Source organism: Salmo salar, chromosome ssa14 (genome assembly GCF_905237065.1).
Source record: "Salmo salar chromosome ssa14, Ssal_v3.1, whole genome shotgun sequence".
Taxonomy (NCBI): Eukaryota; Metazoa; Chordata; class Actinopteri; order Salmoniformes; family Salmonidae; genus Salmo; species Salmo salar.
In genome coordinates this window covers 79,415,276-79,427,978 of record NC_059455.1, presented here as the reverse complement: position 1 = coordinate 79,427,978, position 12,703 = coordinate 79,415,276, and positions in this window count along the sequence as shown.

Sequence of the window (12,703 nt, the reverse complement as noted above, 5' to 3'; positions counted from 1 at the left end):
TGTGAGCTGCTCTGACAGCTGGTGCTTAAAGCTAGTGAGGGAGATAAGTGTTTCCAGTTTCAGAGATTTTTGTAGTTCGTTCCAGTCATTGGCAGCAGAGAACTGGAAAGAAACAAGAAACATACATAATCCATGTCTTAATTGTCTCATGGCTTAAAAATCTTTTGTTAACCTGTCCTTCCTTTCATATGCACTGATTGAAGTGGATTTAACAAATGACATCAATAAGGGATCATAGTTTTCATCTGGATTCACCTGGTCAGTCCATGTCATGGAAAGAGCAGGTGTTCCTTATGTTTTGTATACTCATTGTGTACTAACAATCAATAACAATAATAATAAAATATATTTGGCAGATGCCTTTCTGGACACTCAAGTACATGTTACATAAAATCTAGTGCTGTTCAAAAATCAATTTCATTTAGGCCTATGTAATGAATTTGAATTATGCTTGACTATTTACCGGGAAAAAAACTTGAAAAACTAATTGTAAAGAAATAACAATCACCTTATCAATTTCAAAATAATGGGTGGGTTCTGGCACGTCACTCCGCACTGATATCATGTGCCGTAAACAGTAGCTATTGCTTTGTAGGCTATGCTACACTGTGTAGGCTACTCACCATTAGCTAGCTAGCAAAGACTCACCAGCCAATTTGGATAGCAAAAACAAGTCAAATGGCCAAACAAAGCTCATTGTTGATTTTTTTCAAGAGAACTGTTTAGAAGATGATATTGGAGCATTTGCCTCCAGTCCACCTCTATATCAATAACTGGTTATATTGGTCTAATCCAGGGCCTTAAAGACAGTTTTAGTACATTCAGAGACAATTCTAAAGTTGTTAAGCACTGAAATACTTTATTTAGAAATCACTTCTAGAAATCACGAAACGCGCTTCTCCACTTCGACTTGCACTCTCTCCGTCCCTCCGCTGAGACATGACAATCAGTCCAGTGAAATAAAAAACTGTTATTTCAATTTATGCTCCAAAGTGCCTCGTAGGTAAGCTAATAGGCTACAACAACTGACCTCTGACCAGTGTTATCTTATAGCCTAGCTTGAGACTTGAGTTTTGAAATATAAGGGGCTCTACGTTATTTATAATAAAGGATAGGCCTACATGGAGAAAATCAGACCTCTCTTATTATATATGAAAAGAGACAAATGCATGAAACAATATTTATTTCCAGTAAATGTAAATAGCCTATAATTTGGGGGAATTTCATTTCATTGGAAAAATATGTTTGCCCTGTGCTTCTCCACCCATGCACTATAGTTAGGCCCTAGAGGCTACGGATCATTTAATTGATATAAAACAATACATTGTAGGTGCACTTGACCTCCAGCACACAGCAGAGAATTGCCTCTCGGCTTGCATTTTAAAGTGATCTCGACTAAGAAAAGGTTGTTGACCAATGTTCTAGACTATATAGGCTATGGCTGCCTATTGTGATTTTTACTCTTATATCAGGGCATTATGTTCTAGTGTCATAGCCTATGAATTGTATAGACCTTGAAAGGCAAACATTTTAGCGGTCCCCCTCGTGACAGAGAAGCGAAAATATATTTTTTTAAGTTAATTTCACTGCAATTCTACACATTTTGCCATGGTGTGTAAGTGAAGATTTTGCCATTTTATAACCTTTAATCACACTACAGAGAATGAAATGCAGACCGAGCGAGAGAGGGTGGGTTGAGAGAGAAAGCTAGAAAGGGGGGATTAAGAGAGAGAGAGAGCTGGGGGGGAGGGGGGGTTGAGAAAGAGAGAGAGAGACAGTTAATCTGTAGTGTGATTAAAGATCTCTGTATGGGGTGAACATGCATACCTACATTGGCAATCATCATTAACATATTGCATTATTTACTCAACCTCCATTTCTTAGGACATCCTGGTTTTGCATTATAATGATTTAATTAAAGGGGTTGTGTCCCCTGTGGGCAACCTATAGGCCACATTAGAACAACATGACATATGCACATATGCCCAGGCCGTGAGCAGAGCAACAGGCCCAACCCCCACTAATACACCCACTCAAGCCCCATTTGAGACCTAACGGGTATGTATCAAATGCTCAACATGCTCCATTATATGATATTTGAAATGTCTCTATGCCTGTGAAACTTTTGTGAGTGTAATGTTTACTGTTCATTTCTGATTGTTTATTTCACTTTTGTTTATTATCTATTTCACTTGCTTTGGCAATGTAAACATATGTTTCCCATGCCAATAAAATATTTTGAATTGAATTGAAAGAGTGAGGGAGGGAGTGAGTGAGTGAGTGAGTGAGTGAGTGAGTGAGTGAGTGAGTGAGTGAGTGAGTGAGTGAGTGAGTGAGTGAGTGAGTGAGTGAGTGAGTGAGTGAGTGAGTGAGTGAGTGAGAGAGAGAGAGAGAGAGAGAGAGAGAGAGAGAGAGAGAGAAACTGAGACCTCTGCATTATTTCATTGTTGGGGGTCTGGGGGGGAGTGGAGAAAACAGCTGCAGGCAAAACATGACTGGGATGAGCATGGTACCAAGTCAATACAGCCAGAGTTTTACAGGAAAATCGGATTAATCCCAGGCTTATAGTTGGAGCAGCGACGCGATTCTGTCAACAAAGCACCATTGATTTCTATTTCCAGAGAAGTGCTAATTTCATAAACAATAACTAAGACGAAAAATATTAGTTAACAACCTATTTTTCCAGATGAAAACTAATGATGATAACGAGACGCCATGAAAAAAACTATTATTGTAACAAATGAGTTTTAATTTGTGACGAAACAAGAATTCTAAATGAGTCTAATGGACATTTAATTTGACATGAAGCTCCTTTTCATGTTTTGTCCAATCATAAGCAAGCATGCTTTTGCAGAATATGTAATGCAATCCTCTAATTGGACAAATTCATTTCTTTCAGTTGTGCAGTCTGATTGAGCTGATCTGCCTGGCTCTCCCACACACCTGGGCAGTCACTTCAGTCACTCTTCAGTCACTCTTCAGTCTTTTAAACGGATGCCCAGCCAACAAGCCAAGACATTTAAATTGTAACTAACCTCAACTAGAAACAATAATGTTTACTCTCTCTAACTTCATGTAGGCTATTTTTGCTTTGATCAAATGTGAGTCCAGTAGTTTTTTCTGATTGGAAATATTAATGCTATTTGTTGAATATTAAGAGTACAGTATTAATTCTGCAAATGTCGTGAAGCTCAGATTGTCCCCTTTTTAAGTGAAGCACTGTTATTTATCCCCATCCCAGGGTAATGATAGGGAGAAAAGAGCTGTATGCATAAATTGTTTAACCTGTAGCCAAGGCTTTGTAGACCACAGATTTTAACAGTGGTGTGTATTCATGGATGCCAATGGTAGCCACGCTTTCCCCCAAAATTTACCAATAAAAAAATATATATAAATACTGTATTTGTAATACACTCCAGGTCAGTCAATACAGGTCAGTCAATACAGAACATTTCAAGAACTTTGAAAGTTTCTTCAAGTGCAGTCGCAAAAACCATCAAGCACTATGATGAAACTGGGTCTCATGAGGACCACCACAGGAAAGGAAGACCCAGAGTTACCTCTGCTGCAGAGGATAAGTTCATTAGAGATAACTGCACCTCAGATTGCAGCCCAAATAAATGCTTTACAGAGTTCAAGTAAGAGACACATCTCAACATCAACTGTTCAGAGGAGACTTTGTGAATCAGGCCTTCATGGTCTAATTGCTGCAAAGAAACCACTACTAATGGACACCAGTAAGAAGAAGAGACTTGCTTGGGCAAAAAACAGAAGCAATGGACATTAGACCGGTGGAAATCTGTACTTTGGTCTGATGAGTCCAAATTTGATATTTTTGGTTCCAACCGCCGTGTCTCTGTGAGACGCAGAATAGGTGAATGGATGATCTCTGCATGTGTGGTTCCCATCGTGAAGCATGGAGGAGGAGGAGTGATGGTGTGGGGGTGCATTGCTGGTGAAACTGTCTGTGATTTATTTAGAATTCAAGGCACACAACCAGCATGACTACCACAGCATTCTGCAGCGATACACCATCCCATCTGGTTTGCGCTTAGTGAGAATATAATTTGTTTTTCAATAAGACAATGACCCCAAACACACCTTCAGGCTGTGTAAGGGCTATTTGACCAAAAAGGAGAGTGATGACCTGGCCTCCACAATCACCCAACCTCAACCCAATTGAGATGATTTGGGATGAGTTGGACTGCAGAGTGAAGGAAAAGCAGCCAACAAGTGCTCAGCATATGTGGGAACTCCTTCATGATTGTTGGAAAAGCATTCCTCATGAAGCTAGTTGAGAGAATGCCAAGAGTGTGCAAAACTGTCATCAAGGCAAATGGTGGCTACTTTGAAGAATCTCAAACATGAAATAGATTTTGATTTGTTTAACACTTTTTTGGTTACTACATGATTCCATGTGTGTTATTTCATAGTTTTGATGTCTTCACTACTATTCTACAATGTAGAAAATAGTAAAAATTAAGAAAAACCCTTGAATGAGTAGGTGTGTCCAAACTTTTGAGCAAACAACGCAATTATCCCAACACAAAGGTTGTAATATGGCTTTTATTCCCTGGCTTGGCTTCCCCAATGATTTTACCCATGCATTGCTACTGCAGATGTAGGATCTTAATTTGAATCTTAAAATAATCCTGCAGCAACAGGAAATGTGAATTATTATGTGGATTATAATTAATGGACATTTTTTGAGGGGGTTGATACATTTTTCATTAGGGCAAATCAAGTCTGACATTTAAAGTGGATATGTAAACCTTCAATGCACTACAAGTTTGCATTTCCTGCTGTGCATGAAAATTGTCAGCAACAAAAGAATGATAAAATTAAGATCCTACATCTGTATATGGTAAATCATGGCTGGCATTGGTTACACATCTGCTACAATAGCAATGTGCCAGCTATATGAGGAGATAGTAGTAGTAGCACACACACACAAACAAACAAACACAGACACAACATCTGTTCTGGTTAACTACTCTGAGAACTTGACCAGGATTAGAGGAACAGAGAAAAAACTATAGAGGACACAACAGATTTTCACTTTTAACACCTTTCAATAGGGGTTTGAAGCCATTTACTATCTGCATGAGGGCAGACAGTGTTTGAAATCCAACCCAAAAATTTGACGTTGATCAAAACAAACATTACCCGCATTATGGCGAACACATCCTTGGTATTTGACTGGTATGGAACCATTTAACACGTTTCTAATAGGCCTGGTAAAGAATACTCTTTCTAAGTTTTTTATAGTGCAATGGTCAAAACTGACTGAAAACATCAAAAGATGTTGCATTTCTGTGAATCAACTAACTCTACTAGTGTAATGAAGGTGAGTTGGACTCACACTGTCGTTTTGAGGTAACCCTGTGTGCAACTTAAAATCTGTTTCACCCTGGGTCCAATAGGGAATTTCCTCTGGTGAAGTTGGTTTTCATGAGTGTGAGACTGAGGTTCAGATCAGTTACACTAGCATGTAGTTAACCGCTGAGTAGCCAAAAGCTTGGTACATATTTAACAGCCAAGATGAGAAGATATGGTTTTATGCTGTTTTAGAATGAAGTTTGCTTGATCTGAACGGTCTACAAAACTGGCTAGTTTTGTCTGGTCTCTACTTTCGTCAGCTGTTATAGCTGAAACCTTAACACAGTATCCTGTGCTCTTTGGGAGGGAAGATGTGGTGTAATTCCTCTACCACACCCTCCCTCCCAATAAAGCTCCTTGGCTGGGGATGGATGTTTCACAATATGAGGGATGACCAGGGGTGGGCTGGAGGGGTGTGGCTACTGGATAGACAAGATCCCTTGCACAATGTTATTTCTTCCACTGCACAAGCTCAAGCCATTAGATTGCTACCACCCTACCACAGTACAATTATGAAACCAACAATAACACATTAAAAAGCCCACCATATTCATTATTATGAGGATGATACAGTTCACTTAGCAAGAAAGTGGGTGATTGGTTGAGCAATAAATGAATAACGCATGATCACAGTTCCAGATGCAACAGTTGAGCGAGTTGAGTCCAAAATATGGATTGGTGCTAATCAGTCAACTTGCTGCCCTCTAACAGAGTTAGATGTGGCTGTAGGGCTAAGTGGGCTTTGGACAGCTGCCATGTACTTCCGGCGCCAACAGAGATGGATGCCTCGCTTCGTGTTCCTAGGAAACTATGCAGTATTTTGTTTTTTTATGTGTTATGTCTTACATTGTTACCCCAGGTAATCTTAGGTTTTATTACATACAGTCGGGAGGAACTATTGGATATAAGAGCAACGTCAACTCACCAACATTACGACCAGGAATACGACTTTCCCGAAGCGGATCCTCTGTTTTGCCCACCACCCAGGACAATGGATCGGATCCCAGCCGGCGACCCAAAACAACGGCGCCGCAGAAGGGGCAGAAGGAGCGGTCTTCTGGTCAGGCTCCATAGACGGGCACATCGCGCACCGCTCCCGAGCATACTACTCGCCAATGTCCAGTCTCTTGACAACAAGGTAGACGAAATCATCCGTGCAAGGGTAGCCTTCCAGAGAGACATCAGAGACTGTAACGTTCTTTGTTTCACAGAAACATGGCTCACTCGAGACACGCTATCGGAGTTGGTAAAGCCAGCTGGTTTCTTCACGCATCGCGCCGACAGAAACAAGCATCTTTCTGGTAAGAAAATGGGCGGGGGTGTATGCCTTATGATTAACGAGACGGGGTGTGATCATAACAACATACTCAAGTCTCAAGTGAACAGAAGGAACTCAAGTCCTTCTGTTCACCTGACTTAGAATTCCTCACAATCAAATGCCGACCACATTATCTACCTAGAGAATTCTCTTCGATTGTAATCACAGCCGCATATATCCCCCCCAAGCAGACACATCGATGGCCCTGAACGAACTTCATTTGACTCTATGTAAACTGGAAACCATATATCCTGAGGCTGCATTTATTGTAGCTGGGGATTTTAACAAGGCTAATCTGAAAACAAGGCTCCCTAAATTCTATCAGCATATCGATTGCGCAACCGAGGCTGGCAAAACCCTAGACCATTGTTATTCTAACTTCCGCGACGCATATAAGCCCCTCCCCCGCCCTCCTTTCGGAAAAGCTGACCACGACTCAATTTTGTTGCTTCCAGCCTATAGACAGAAACTAAAACAGGAAGCTCCCGTGCTCAGGTCTGTTCAACGCTGGTCTGAACAATCGAATTCCATGCTTCAAGATTGCTTCAATCACGTGGACTGGGATATATTCCGCATTGCGGCGAACAACAAAATTGATGAATATGTGGCAGGGTCTATAGTCAATCATGGACTATAAAAAGAAAACCAGCCCTGTTGCAGACCAGCATGTCTTGCTCCCAGACAGACTAAACAACTTCTTTGCTCGCTTTGAGGACAACACAGTGCCACTGACACGGCCCGCTACCAAAACCTGCGGGCTCTCCTTCACTGCAGCCTACGTGAACAAAACATTTAAACGTGTCAACCCTCGCAAGGCTGCAGGCCCAGACGGCATCCCCAGCTGCGTCCTCAGAGCATGCGCAGACCAGCTGGCTGGAGTGTTTACGGACATATTCAATCAATCCTTTTCCCAGTCTGCTGTCCCCACATGCTTCAAGGGGGCCACCATTGTTCCTGTTCCCAAGAAAGCTAAGGTAACTGAGCTAAATGACTACCACCCCGTAGCATTCACTTCCGTCATCATGAAGTGCTTTGAGAGACTAGTCAAGGACCATATCACCTCCACCCTACCTGACACCCTAGACCCACTCCAATTTGCTTACCGCCCCAATAGGTCCACAAACGACGCAATCGCAATCACACTGCACACTGCCCTAACCCATCTGGACAAGAGGAATACCTATGTGAGAATGCTGTTCATCGACTACAGCTCAGCATTTAACACCTATAGTACCCTCCAAACTCGTCATCAAGCTCGAGACCCTGGGTCTCGACCCCTGTGCAACTGGGTCCTGGACTTCCTGCCTGGCCGCCCCCAGGTGGTGAGGGTAGGTAACAACATCTCCACCCCGCTGATCCTCAACACTGGGGCCCCACAACGGTGCATTCTCAGCCCTCTCCTGAACTCCCTGTTCACCCACGACTGCGTGGCCATGCACGCCTCCAACTCAATCATCAACTTTGCAGACAACACTACAGTGGTAGGCTTGATTACCAGCAATGACAAGACGGCCTACAGGGAGGAGGTGAGGGCCCTCGGCGTGTGGTGTCAGGAAAATAACCTCACACTCAACGTCAACAAAACAAAGGAGATGATCGTGGACTTCAAGAAACAGCTGATGGAGCACCCCCCTATCCACATGGACGGGACAGTAGTGGAGAGGGTAGAAAGTTTTAAGTTCCTCGGCGTACACATCACGGACAAACTGAAATGGTCTAACCACACAGACAGTGTGGTGAAGAAGGCATAGCAGCACCTCTTCAACCTCAGGAGGCTGAAGAAATTCGGCTTGTCACCAAAAACCCTCACAAACCTTTACAGATGCACAATCGAGAGCATCCTGTCGGGCTGTATCACCGCCTGGTACGGCAACTACTCCACCCATAACCGTAAGGCTCTCCAGAGGGTAGTGAGGTCTGCGCAACGCATCACCAGGGGCAAACTACCTGCCATCCAGGACACCTACACCACCCGATGTCACAGGAAGGCCAAAAGATCATCAAGGACAACAACCACCCGAGCCACTGCCTGTTCACCCCACTATCATCCAGAAGGCGAGGTCAGTACTGGTGCATCAAAGCAGGGACTGAGAGACTGAAAAACAGCTTCTATCTCAAGGCCATCAGACTGTTAAACAGCCATCACTAAAATTGAGTGGCTGCTGCCAACATACTGACTCAACTCCAGCCACAGGAAAAATGTATGTAATAAATGTATCACTAGCCACTTTAAACAATGCCACTTCATATAATGTTTACATACCTACATTACTCATCTCATATGTATATACTGTACTCTATACCATCTACTGCATCTTGCCATCTTGATGTAATGTATCACTAGCCACTTTAAACAATGGCACTTTTATATGTTTACATACCCTACATTACTCATCTCATATGTATATACTGTACTCTGTACTCTATACCATCTACTGCATCTTGAAGGTGATTCCTCTCCTTGTTCGGGCGTTGCTAGGCGTCGGCGTCGCCGGCCTACTAGCCATCACCGATCCATTTTTCCTTTTCTGTTGGTTTTGTCTTTGGTTCATTCACACCTGGTTTTCATTTGCTTTAATTTCTGTGTGTATATTTACCCCTGTTTCCCCGCTTAGGTTTATGTGTGTCACGGGTGTCGTATTGATTAGACCAAAATGCAGCGGGAACGTGTATACTCATCTTCTTTTTATTTGGCAGAAAGAAGGAAAACAAAACACACGAATACAAAAACAACGACAACAAACAGTCCTCTAAGGCATACAGCTATACACGAAACAACTACCCACAAAACACCCCTACTAAATAGGACCTTCAATTAGAGGCAACGAGGAACAGCTGCCTCCAATTGAAGGTCAAAACAATAAACTAGACATAGAAATAGAAAAACTAGAAAATAGAACATAGAAATACAAAAACATAGAACACAACCCCAAAACCCTGACAACACAAAACAAACACACCCCTGCCACATCCTGACCAAACTACAATAACAAATAACCCCTTATACTGGTCAAGATGTGACAGTGTGGGGTTATTTTCATGTTGCGCGTGGAGGTTTTTTCCTCAGTTTATTTCACGTGTACCGTGTGTTAAGTATATTAGGAGCGTTGTTTTCCTCCTTCCGTGAGTAACTGTGTGTTTCATTGTCTTGGGTGTTTATGGACCTTGTACCTGTACCATTTTGGGACTTGCCTATTAAAGATGATACATTGACATCTCTGCTCTCCTGTGCTTGACTCCTTAGCTACCTTCAGTACGATTACGCAACAGTTCTATACCATCACTCATTCATATATTTTTTTATGTACATATTCTTATTCATTCCTTTACACTTGTGTGAATAAGGTAATTGTTGTGAAATTGTTAGGTTAGATTACTCGTTGGATATTACTGCATTGTTGGAACTTGAAGCACAAGCATTTCGCTACACTCGTATTAACATCTACTAACCATGTGTATGTGACAAATAAAATTTGATTTGATGTGATTATCAATCAGTGGGCGCTGGGCACATTTTCACAACACACACACATACAATATTCATACAATATTTCACTTATTCACTTGATTGCTGCCTGCACCTGCCCACCTGTCCAGCATCACTACTCTGGACAGTTCTGACTTAGAATATGTGGACAACTACAAATACCTAGGTGTCTAGTTAGACTGTAAACTCTCCTTCCAGACTCACATCAAACATCTCCAATCCAAAGTTAAATCTAGAATTGGCTTCCTATTTCGCAACAAAGCGTCCTTCACTCATGCTGCTAAACATACCCTCATAAAACTGACCATCCTACCGATCCTCGACTTCGGCGATGTCATTTACAAAATAGCCTCCAATACCCTACTCAACAAACTGGATGCAGTCTAACACAGTGCCATCCGTTTTGTCACCAAAGCCCCATATACTACCCACCACTGCGACCTGTACTCTCTCGTTGGCTGGCCCTCGCTTCATACTCGTCGCCAAACCCACTGGCTCCAGGTCATCTACAAGACCCTGCTAGGTAAAGTCCCCCCTTATCTCCGCTCACTGGTCACCATAGCAGCACCCACCTATAGCACACGCTCCAGCAGGTATATGTCTCTGGTCACCCCCAAAGCCAATTCCTCCTTTGGCCGTCTCTCCTTCCAGTTCTCCGCTGCCAATGACTGGAACGAACTACAAAAATCTCTGAAACTGGAAACACTTATCTCCCTCACTAGCTTTAAGCACCAGCTGTCAGAGCAGCTCACAGATCACTGCACCTGTACATAGCCCATCTATAATTTAGCCCAAACAACTCCCTCTTCCCCTACTGTATTTTTTATTTTATTTTTTCTTCTCCTTTGCACCCCATTATTTCTATTTCTACTTTGCACTTTCTTCTACTACAAATCTACCATTCCAGTGTTTTACTTGCTATATTGTATTTACTTTGCCATCATGGCCTTTTTGCCTTTACCTCCCTTATCTCACCTCATTTGCTCACATTGTATATAGACTTATTTTTCTACTGTATTATTGACTGTATGTTTGTTTTTACTCCATGTGTAACTCTGTGTTGTTGTATGTTGTCAAATTGCTTTGCATTATCTTGGCCAGGTCGCAATTGTAAATGAGAACTTGTTCTCAACTTGCCTACCTGGTTAAATAAAGGTGAAATAAATAAAATAAAATACATATACCGTACACACACGTATTCATATATAAGACTTGGCTTTCCTTTATTGTGGCCTGATTCACCCCTTGAAGTAGCTAGTGAAAGTCTACACACCCTTTCCACAGTCTTCACATTTAGCTGCCTTAAAATGTAATCTAAAACAGGATTACATTTGAATTTCTTCCTACAGATCAACACATCGTTCACATTTTCGAAGTGAAAGAAACATTCTAGAAAAACGTGAAAATTATTACAAAAATGGAAGACATATTGATTGTGTACGTTTTCACACCTCATAGTTAATACTTGGTGGAAGCACCTTTGACAGCCACTATAGCTGTGAATCATTTTGAATTAGATTCTACCAACCTTGCACAACTCTTAGGGCAGGGGTGTCAAACATACGGGCCGCACTGAGGGGTTCCAATCCGGCCAGCGGGTGGTTTGAGTAAAAACAAACAATAAAACAAACTCACTATACTTTAAAATGACAAAAACCAAATCGAAACAGTGTAGAAATTATACAGTTCAAATTATACAGTTCCTACATTCATACAGTTTCATGACTGTCCAGCTTGCAAACAATCACTAGACAGTCAGGGACCATAGAAAACTCCAAAAACAATGGATATTACACATTCTGTGTAGCCCCCGGAAGAAGGAGGCAAAATTAGTTTGACACCCCTGTCTTAGGGCAACATATATCCATTGTTTTTGTCAAAATTGCTCAAGCTCAGTAAATTTGGTTTAGAATCATTCATGAACAGTAATATTCAAACCTCTCAGATTTAAGTCAGGGCTGAGACTGGACCATTCAGGAGCACATACCTCTTGGAAAGCTATTTTGGAGTGTTTTTGGCATAAAAATGTGTGTGACTGTCTAGCTGAAAAATAAAACTCTATCCCAGGGTTAGGTTTTCAGAAGACTATGGTGGATTTTTCTTCTAACTTTTTTGCTGGGTTTTGCTCCTATTATATTTATTCTGATCCTGATAAACTCCTCATTCCCTGCCGGCGACAAGCATACCCATAACATGATGCTGCCACCACAATACTTTAAAATACACTCTGTGTTGTATTAGATTTGACACAAAAAGTGAAATGATTTGCTGTGTTGTCTTGCAGTATTACTTAACATCCTTGTTGCAAACAGAATGGATGATTTGAAGTGAATTTCTGAACACAGGCTTCCTTCTTTTCATTTTCACTTACAGGCCAGTAATGTGGAGTAAATACAATGTTGTAGATCCTCTGTATTTTCAAGTATTGTGGTGGCAGCATCACGTTGGGGAGTATGTCAGGATCAAAAGAAATATGACAGGAGCAAAGCCCAGATGACAGTGAAAATAAACCCTGTCTT